The sequence below is a fragment of the Pelodiscus sinensis genome, chromosome 9, assembly GCF_049634645.1.
Source record: "Pelodiscus sinensis isolate JC-2024 chromosome 9, ASM4963464v1, whole genome shotgun sequence".
Lineage (NCBI taxonomy): Eukaryota > Metazoa > Chordata > Testudines > Trionychidae > Pelodiscus > Pelodiscus sinensis.
The window spans coordinates 19759731-19769733 of NC_134719.1; the positions used below are offsets into that span (position 1 = coordinate 19759731).

At 46.5% G+C, this 10003-nt stretch overlaps 1 pseudogene; it reads right to left on the minus strand.

Moving 5' to 3' along the window:
* Window positions 1-345: 345 nt before the first annotated feature.
* Window positions 346-7514, minus strand: LOC102456879 (pyridoxine-5'-phosphate oxidase-like; annotated as a pseudogene).
* Between the last annotated feature and the right edge of the window lie 2489 nt (window positions 7515-10003).

Consider the following 10003-nt stretch of genomic DNA (forward strand, 5'->3'; position numbering starts at 1 on the left):
AATAAACTGTTACGGGAGAAAACTTACCTCCATATTCCAGAAGATGGCAGCAAATAACTGCCACAAATTAAGATGCCACAAGACTGGTAGTTTTTGCCACAAATGGGTGAATTAGGCAAGCTACATTGAGGAAAGATGGGGGGGGGGGGGTGGAGGGAGTCAGGAGAATGGAAGTAGAGGGCAGTGTGTAACTAGCTTCAGCCATTGAATTTTAAAAACCCTACATTTTTGAAGTACAAACTACCCTTGGCTTTAGGGGGGGGAAAAAAAAAGGTTCCATATCCCATAGATGTGAAGAAGGCACCATTCATGTACTCTGTGACATCCCCCCATTTCCAGCATCCTTCAGGCACCTGAAAAAACAAGAGATTCAGTAAAGGCCAGGCAGGTAAGGAAGAGTCTCAAATATGTTGAATGAGCACCTAGAAATAATCGAGACCGCTCCAGAGAAGGGGAGGGGAAGGAAGGAAGTGAGGTTCGAATAAAAAGCCCAAGACCAGATGTTTGTTTTACCACCAATGACCCCCCCACACACATAGGCTGTGTCTAGACTGCATCCCTTTTCCGTAAAAGGGATGCACATTAGACACATCCCAATTGCAAATGAAGCGGGGATTTAAATCCCCCCCCCCCGCTTCATTTGCATAAACATGGCTGCTGCTTTTTTCCGGCTCGGAGCTTTGCCGGAAAAAAGCGCCAGTCTAGACGGGGATCTTTCGGAAAAGGCTTTATTTTCCAAAAGATCCCCGTCTAGACTGGCACTTTTTTCCGGCAAAGACCCGAGCTGGAAAAAAGCAGCAGCCATGTTCATGCAAATGAAGCAGGGGAGATTTAAATCCCCGCTTCATTTGCAATTGCGATGTGTCTAATTTGCATCCCTTTTACAGAAAAGGGATGCAGTCTAGACACAGCCTAAGAGTCAGGAGAACGGAATGGCAATAAAATACACAATGTTGGACAGAATGCCTGATGGAATCACTCAGGAAAATTCCTGCTAACTCTATTAAGAAATAGAAACCCATTGTCATATATTGCCACTGTATCTTGTAAGAAGGCATTTGTACTTACAAAACCAGAGCTAGAGGGCTTCCAGGTAAGCAAGAATCAATCGTTTCTTCCTGAAAGGGTGTCCTCCTTTTTACTTACTCACCCAATGTGCTGCCTTGTAGTTTCTGGAACAAAAATCCCTCCAAGTGCAACACTAGAAGGTATGAATTTAAGGGTATTTTTCAGCACAGAAACAGGGATTAGTCCAAGCAGAAGAGGCTGGGTGTAGTGTTGTGGCCGCCCAGTCAGAAGGAAGAGGGTTAAAGTAAGCCAAGGGGAGCTTGTGTAACCTACACATCTTCTGGGAGTGGTGTATTGTCCTATCTGGTGGCACTGAGACGACTTAAAGAAAGAATAATGAGTCTACTCTACAGCCTTAGCAAACTTCCAGCTGGCTTTTAGCTCATGCAGCAGAGGTTCATATTGTAAACTCCAGAGATCCCATGTCCGACTTTGCCAGTCAGTGTTACCCCTGCTCAGAGCCCTCCAAGTAACACAAGGCTGGTTAGAAACCAGTAAGGAGGAGGTTTGCTGAGGCTTCCGAGGAAGAAGGTATAAAAAGCAGCTGCTCAGCAGAGCTGTGGCTTCTTTCTCTCTGGAGCAGGAAGGAGATGGACTGGGTGCTCAGGAGCACCTAGATAAGCAGTGTTGGGCAGGGCAATAGAAGCTGGGGTAGCAGTAGACTGATAATCACCAGATGGAGACCCTTATGCAGAAGGGCCTAGAAGGTGCTGGAGCTACAGGGAAGTGGCTCAGGGAAGAAGGCACTAGGGGAGAATAGGAGGGCAGCAGTAGGTGGCTGCCACTTGGATCAGGTCCTTAGATCTGGACCTGAAGTCACCACTCCCCCTAGCTTGTGATGACAGTGGCCAAATGAGATTGCAGTTTTCCCCTGGAGCAAGGCACTATACTGGACACTGCAGTGGGCCATTGAGGAAAGTGATTAGGCTAAGGACTGCCAGGCCCAGGAGGGAAATGAGCAACAGAAAGTAGGATACCAACTGTGGTGGGGGAAGAAGTGCAAGAACTGGAGAAGAACTATATTCCAAACCACCAGCAAGAGGTGCCAAGTGTGCAGGAGGTGGTGTGTGTGTGTGGGGAGAGTATCCGCCATGTTATACCAGGATAACCCTTTAAGTAGCTGTAGTGTTTTAGCCACTGATAAAGATCTATGGCATTGAATGGCCTTTTTTTCCTGTGGCTTTCCTCACTCCAGACTGAACTAGAATGAACCTGAGGTGTCAATGTAACCCACACACCTAGGCTATGTCTACACCCGCGGCTTCTTGAGCGAGTAATATGCAAATGAGGCTAAGCGTGGAATATCGCCGAGCCTCATTTGCATACCTAATGAGCCACCATTTTTTTCAGAAGAGGCTCTTGCGCAAGAAGGAGCATCTACACTGCCCCTTCTTGCGCAAGAAAAACCCTCTTGCGCAATGCCGTTACACCTATTACTTGACAGAAAGAACGGCGTTGCGTAAGAGGGTTTTTCTTGCACAAGAAGGGGCAGTGTAGACGCTCCTTCTTGTGCAAGAGCCTCTTCTGAAAAAAATGGTGGCTCATTAGGTATGCAAATGAGGCTCGGCGATATTCCATGCTTAGCCTCATTTGCATATTACTCGCGCAAGAAGACACAAGTGTAGACTTAGCCCTAGTGTGGTTACTGAGTACTGCAAGTGGCACCTAGACCACTGCAACAGTTAAGATCAAGAGACCTCTACAGCATGGGGTGGGAGCCAACTGGCTTTTAGCTCAGAGGGTAGAGGCTCCTATAATCCGCTCTTGAAGTCCCAGGTTCAAATTCGCCTTGGTGGTAACTACATCAACACAGCTCAGGAATGCTTTCCTGCGGGATTACCTTTCAGCACGTTCACCAGCTAGACAAAAAAGAAGAAAATAGACTTCGCTGCAGAAATCAAAGTGAGAACCTTCAAGAACTTGAATATTCGCCCTCCAAGTATATAGACAGCACTGACAGTGTTAAACACACACATACCTGTCCTGTAAGAGCAACAGACACTGGTCTTCATTCTCTTACATATCTGAATTCCTCCCAGATGCAGAGAGGAGTGGCTTAAATGTCTGAGATTAGCACTGCTTTCCATTACATTTCCTCTTGTGAAATGATACAGCATGGAGCAAGGCTGATTTAGTAACTGAATGTGCCGGAGGCAGCACTTCAATATAATCAAAAGGTTTCATTAAAACAGCAGCAAATTTGCCAGCCCCAATCTTCCCTGCTTAGCCAGTTACACTCTCACCCTGCTTACACAGTGACGCTGGACAGAATTCTGACTTACATGGTCAGAGACAAAGGAAGCACTTTAGAGTGAAATGTGTAACTGTGCCTAAGTGGCGTAAAATCCAGACTTAGACACCTAAATCACTAAGCTGCTTTTGAAAAGTTTAGCTCAAGTCATGGTGTATTTTTAAATGGGGAATTAGACCTACCCAATATTTGCCCCCCCTTTTTTATTGGACACTTCAAGGGTACGTCTAGACTGGTGGGTATCTCAGAAAAACTCCACCACATCCAGGGAACGCGTTTGCTCTTCTGCTTTTTTTTTTTTTGGCAAAAGAGCAAACACACTCTTTCAGGGAGCCCTGTATACCTCGTTCTACGAGGAATAAGGGCTCCACCAAAAGAGGAGGCTTTTCCACCATTTGGTCCCGTCTAGATGGGGCCAAATAGTGGAAAAGCCTGTTCCGGAAAAGCAATCAGAAAAAGCTATTTGAGTAGTTTTTTCCCATAAAAGAGTGTAGTCTAGACCTAGCCCAATATATTTGTTTATTAGCAGGAAGTGGTCGAGCCTGCAGCTGGAAGGAAAGCAAGTAATGACCTTCCAGTTGTTAGAAAGGCCATATTGTCCTACCAGCTTCCATTCAGACACTCCCTACCCCAATAATTAGCCACTCCCCAAACACACAACCCCTGGATACCCCATGGTGTGGAATTCTCCAGCAGCCTCCACTCTCCTACATTTGTTACCAAAACAAACAAGAGGAAGAATTCTGCAGACACACAAGGTGTTCTTTGTCCCACAGCATTGATCGGTGAGAACCAAGGCTCCTTGAACAGGTAGGTGGAGAGGAAGAAGGATGTAACTATTGGTTCAGACCAGTATGCGGGCCTGGGCACAGTTCCCTCCCGGTTCAGCTCTTTCAGCTCTGCGTTCTTCTTCCTTAAATACCCCCGGTCGGGAATCATGGTGCTCTGGCAACTCAAACTGCTCCGATCTGGCTGCTCCGGGGCCAGGAGCGGAAGTAGGGCTCCGATTTCTCCTCCAGGAGCCTCACCACAGAGCCCTTGATATGCACCTGGCGGGTAAAGGGTTCTCAGTAGAAGACGGTCATGGCAAAAGGATTGGAGTCCAGCTCCTTTCCTATGTGCCTCTCATGGTTAGCGAAGAATCAAAAGCCATCCTGGCTAACCCCCTTCAGAAGCAGCATGTGGGCTGAGGGCCTCCCATCCCTGGTGCAGGTGGCCAGGCACGTAGCATTGGCTTCGCTGAGTGAGGGGCACTGCATGGCCTCTTCAAACCACACAGCAAACTGTTTGATCGGATCGAAGGAGGCGAGATGTTTCTCCTCAAACACCTCTGCCTTTCCCCAGTAGCTTTTCCGCAGGTGCCCCAGGTCCTTGGCTGTGGCTGGCCACTTCCCAGGGCTATGGCCCTCTTTTGGATGAAGACTTTCCACCATATCTTCCTCATACCAAAGAATGGCAAGAAGCAGAGTTCTCTAACATTTACTGTGGCCCTTGCTATGGTAATTGGCTTATGGTCAAGCTTCTGTCCCTTCAGGGCTAGTGCAGGTCAGAGTGGTACATTGTGTTTTGAATAATTACCAGATTGCAATGACTCCCACTGAAAGATGCAAATCACTGAAGGTGGGAGGTTCCTGTCACATGAGTACAAGCATCAGTCAGACCCTATGGGTACGTCTAAACTACATTGCTCCGTCGACGGAGCCATGTAGATTTGTTTGTTTGGCAAAGTCAAATGAAGCGGCGATTTAAACCTCATCCCACGAGGAATAACGGGGCTGCCGACAAAGGGCTTTGATGTCGGCAGGGGAGCGTCCGGACTAGCGTGCTGAGTGGACAAACAGCTGATCAGCTGTTTGTCGGCTCAGCGCGGCAGCCGTGTAAATTTAAATGAAGCCGCGATCATTTAAATTGCGGCTTCATTTGACTTTGCCCATGTGTCTAATCTACATGCCTCTGCCAACAGAGGCATGTAGTCTAGACACAGCCTATGTGATTAAGTAAGACTATTCTACCAAACTGGGAAGCTACTGTAATAATTTAGATGGAACATAGGGTCCAAAGTGTCAAAAGTGTTAACATAACCCAGTTACTGTGCAACATGAAACAGTTTTAAACCAAGTCAATGGTTTCGTATACAGATACCTCAGCTCCTTTAGCACCATGAGAAATACACCACTATGCTTTCTAAATCTTTTATTAAGGATACAGAAAAGAAGGGGAAAATAAGCTGTTAAACTCAATCCCCATTTCCTAAAAGACAAAACCAGAAATATACAAAAAAGGGGAAAGGCACAGCAGAAAGAGAAAGTGCAACTATTTTTTCTCAGATGGACTTGTTAGGATTGAAAGTTGTATCCTTTTTATATTTGTATTTAGGTTTAATAATGTAGCGATGTAAGGTAACATATTATTACATTTAAATTAAGCTCTTTAGTAAGATATATATCAAAGTTTAGTAAGTAAAGAGACAGGATCTCATACTGTGTCTATGTTAATGAGATTAGAAATATTGAAGGCCCGGGCCTTCGATGTGAATTGTTTTGATTTTGATTTTGCTTAATATAAAGCAGTACTGTTTACTTTTGAAGGATTTTGTGAAAGACTGTTTGTGTGAATGAGATAACGTGTGAAGGTCATCATTATAGCCAGATGGTCAAGAGAGAAGGGGGCAATGTGGGTGAAGACAAACTGTAAAAGACAGACTGTGAAGAAACATATCGGCGTCAGAAAATCCATCAGTGCATACCCACGGTCAAGAATTGATCAGATTGGCAGATTGACGGCTCTAAAGGTGAAGGCATCCCTAAAAACAACTGATTAACAATCCAGGACAGGATGAGCCTTTCGAGATGTTTTGGGAATGATTAACATCCACAAGATAACAGTAACCGGTCACAGACTGACACAGTGAAATCCATAGAGGAGAGGATTATAAAAGCAGTGTGCCTTGCTATGGGACTTTGGGTTCGTCTTGCCATCAGCTCCAGAGGATCATCGGATCGATTGACCGACAAAGGCCCTGCTCCCCCTCTGTGTTCGATGTAGTTGGCCACTAGATTGATACAGATTCTGGACTGGTAACCATGATATAGTCTGGCAGGACTGTGTATGCACGATGTGTGTGTGAGTGTGGGAGTGATTGAAAAAGCATATGCAACTGTTGTATGCTCAATAAATGCGGCGTACTGCCTTTTCCCCTATAAAAGATCTCGTGTGCTTTGTTTAAGTATAACAGACTCACTGGCAACTTCGTTGCTGGAAAAACATTGGCATGGCACATGGTCTTACCAGCTGCTCCAAGACTATACCAGCACTAATGGCACGTCTACACTGCACGCTTATTTCGGAATAAGCTAGTGCGTCTATGCAGCATTGCCCATCTTAATAGTGCTGAGCTATTTCAAAAGAGAGCATCCATACTCATTGGATGCTGAATCGCATTTAAGGCTATCCAGAAACATTTCAGGCAGAGCCTCAGGAGTACTGTCCTGATGCCATCTGAAGCTCATGCTTAAAGAGACCCCCTGTATAGCCATCTCAGGTTTTTCTCTTTTGCCTACCTCATTGAGGGACAGCAAAGCCTTTCCTTTGCCTGCTGTGGTTGCCTTTGTGGACACCTCAGCTCTCCAGCCATGGAGCCGGATCTGCCTCCTAGCTGTTGAGAGGCCTTATACATGTTAGTGCACCTCCTGCTGCAGTTTCTGTGGGCAGCCTTCCAGGCAGGGGAAGATATAGGGCAGGGCAAATGGGGTGGCCGCCCCGGGCCCTGCGCTTAAAAAAGCCCTGCGCATGCGCCGTGGCAAAGGGGGGGCCCCGTGGAGTTACGCTGCCCGGGGCCCCACAAAACAGTCATCTGCCCCTGCTTCCAGGCCCTCTAGGAACAGGACCTCCAGCTCATTGTGGGGCAGTTTCTCTCTGCTCTCCAAGTGCCGCTCATGCAGCTCGACCCCGCCCGCCCTCCCCTGCACATCATGCACCATCACTTCTGGAGACTGGATACCAGTTCCAATTGGTTGGACTGGATCTGAGGGCCTTCCCCATCTTCGAACAATGCCCAGGAGACATCCGGGGAGGGCGGTACCACCTTCAGGGTGAGCACAATGTCCTGGCTGGCAGGCATGGAGCTAGTGCTGACTTCGTCCAGCTTCTCCTCCTCCTCACTGGCTCTGCCCCTCAGGATGGTGATGACGGGCATCTCCAGACCTGAGTCCACAAGGAGGGATGGGTGAGGGACTGGCCTGCCCCCTAGGATGTGGTAGAGCTGTACATAATTTGGGCAGGCCTGTGGTGCTGTACCAGAGCAGGAGTGCTGCTCTCTGGCTTTGGCATAGGCCTGCCTGAGTTCTTTAACTCTCATGTGCACCTATTCCTGGGTCTGCATGTGGCTCTTGGTGCACAGGCTATCGGCCATCCAGCCACAGACATCCACATTCCTGCATCTGGTGCAGAGATCCTGAAGGTTTGTCTCCTCTCCCCAGACTCAATGATGTCCAGGATCACCACACCAGACCAGGAAGGTACACACCTCTTCGTTCCCCGGGCAGGGTCCTGGGAACTAACTGCCAGCTCCCTTGCAGTCATGGAGGGCTCAATGGAAGCAACAGGGCTGCTCATGGAGGCAGAAAGTGCTGGTCTGATAGCTGCTATGTGGCTCAGTGAAGCCAGGGCCTGCTGTGTGCCACATACTGTTTCACCTGAGGCTGCAGCTTTAAGGGCTACAGGGGAAGGGAAGCTATAGAGTTTGGATGAGTGTGGACAGAGTGGCCAGCAGAACACCTATGGGATTTCCTGGATGCCTCTTATTTCAAAATAACTCCAGCTGCCCTGTCTACACACGCCCTATTCCAAAATCACTATCACTATTTTGGAATAAGTGTTATTCCTCGTAGAATGAGGGTTACCGAAACTGGAATAACACACCCGTTTGCTGTGTACATGCTCACTTTGTTATTTAGAAATAACGCTACTGGGTAGATGTGCCCTGAACATCAGGGCATTGATTTAAGCTGCTTTTTTGTATCACAGGCTTACAACAGTGTTGCAAAACACAGTCTTAGCTGGATAAACCAGACTCTTATTAGACAGAAGGAAAAAGAGAGGAAGAAAGAGAGGAAGGAGCAGAAATAGGGTCGGGAATGTAAAGAACACAAGGTGAGACAAAATTTCAGATTCCAGGTGGTGGTCTTGATTTTGCTACAGCTAGTGGGTCCCTCTCTCTAGTCAGGTTTGGTCAGGATCAGAATGATGAAATCCTGGCATCCCAGGAGACCTTGAAGGTGGCAGCCATATTGGTAAAGTTCACTCTGGTAGCCAATTTTTAATCCCAAAGTCTTTCTTTATAGGACCCAAATAAAGGAGCAACACAGAGTAGCCTATGCCCTCACATTTTGTCCACCAAGGTCTAATTTTGGATACCAATTTGTTTAACTGATTTCCAGTCTTACACTAATTTTGCATAACAAGTGTGCGTGTCTCACAATCTTTCAATTAAATCAGTAGGCCTTTTTGTTTGGATTAATACAGGTGTTTTGGCTCATTTTTTAATCTTTTCCCATCAACATTTGTTATAAATTATTGTGATGTTTTATAAACTCTTACTTTTTTACTTTCACTTTTTTTGATTGTATCTCTTTGGTATATATGGTCATGCCAATTTTCTTCCACAATTTGATTTGAGGAAGTGGGTCTGGCCCACGAAAGCTCATCACCTAATAAACCATCCTGTTAGTCAGGGGCAGATGACCGTTTTGCCAGGCCCTGGACAGCATAATTCCACGGGGCCCCCCCCCTTTGCCACGGCGCATGCGTAGTGACGCCATGCGCATGCGCGGTGGCACCACGGCGCATGCGCGGGGCTTTCTGAAGCGCGGGGCCCAGGGCGGCTGCCCCGTTCGCCCTGCCCTATATCCGCCCCTGCTGTTAGTCTTTAAAGTGCTGCATAGTCCTGTCTTTTTTTCACAGCTGTGGTCACAATTAGGGTACATTTGTAGGTCTAATTATCAAATGTGCTGCATATAATACATATTTTATTGTACTAAATAATTTATTCCTAATGAGACAGTCGCCTAAAGCCAAGATTCCATTTGTGATATATCTACTAGGAGACTTACATATTTTCAAAAAAATTCCATCATTATTAATAGCACAATGGACATTTTGAGCTTGCTTAGTGATCTAAAGAGAGAGTCCCTTTCTCCCTTCAGCAGAGACCAATTGAAGAGATGTGCAATCAAGTCAGTGGAGCTATGTTGATTTACACCAATTTAGACTTTGGTCCAGTCTCCCTAGTAAAAGATATCAGAACCAAACTACCCTCCGTCACCCAATCTATAGGTAGTGGATGGTGATTATTTGGCAAGGGTTTCCCACTCTGATACTGAATCTTGCAAGTTTTCTCCATAGGTGGGAGACTAAAGTGTTTCAGAACTTCCATGGAAAGTCCTTTAAACACCAGGAAGCACAGAAACAAAAGACAGAGGCAGGGACAGATGCCTGCTATTGTAATGAATGCCATTAGCTGAGCCTACCAGTTAAAGGAAATGACTACTTGATAGAGTGGTTTTTAAAGAAACAATCATCCAGTAATTAGACCACTTTCAGCCTTCCTGATTCAAGCTTCTTGTGTGTATTGAATAAAAGCTTCAGGCTGCTGATCCATCTGACTGAGGGTGTGTGCTTCACAGT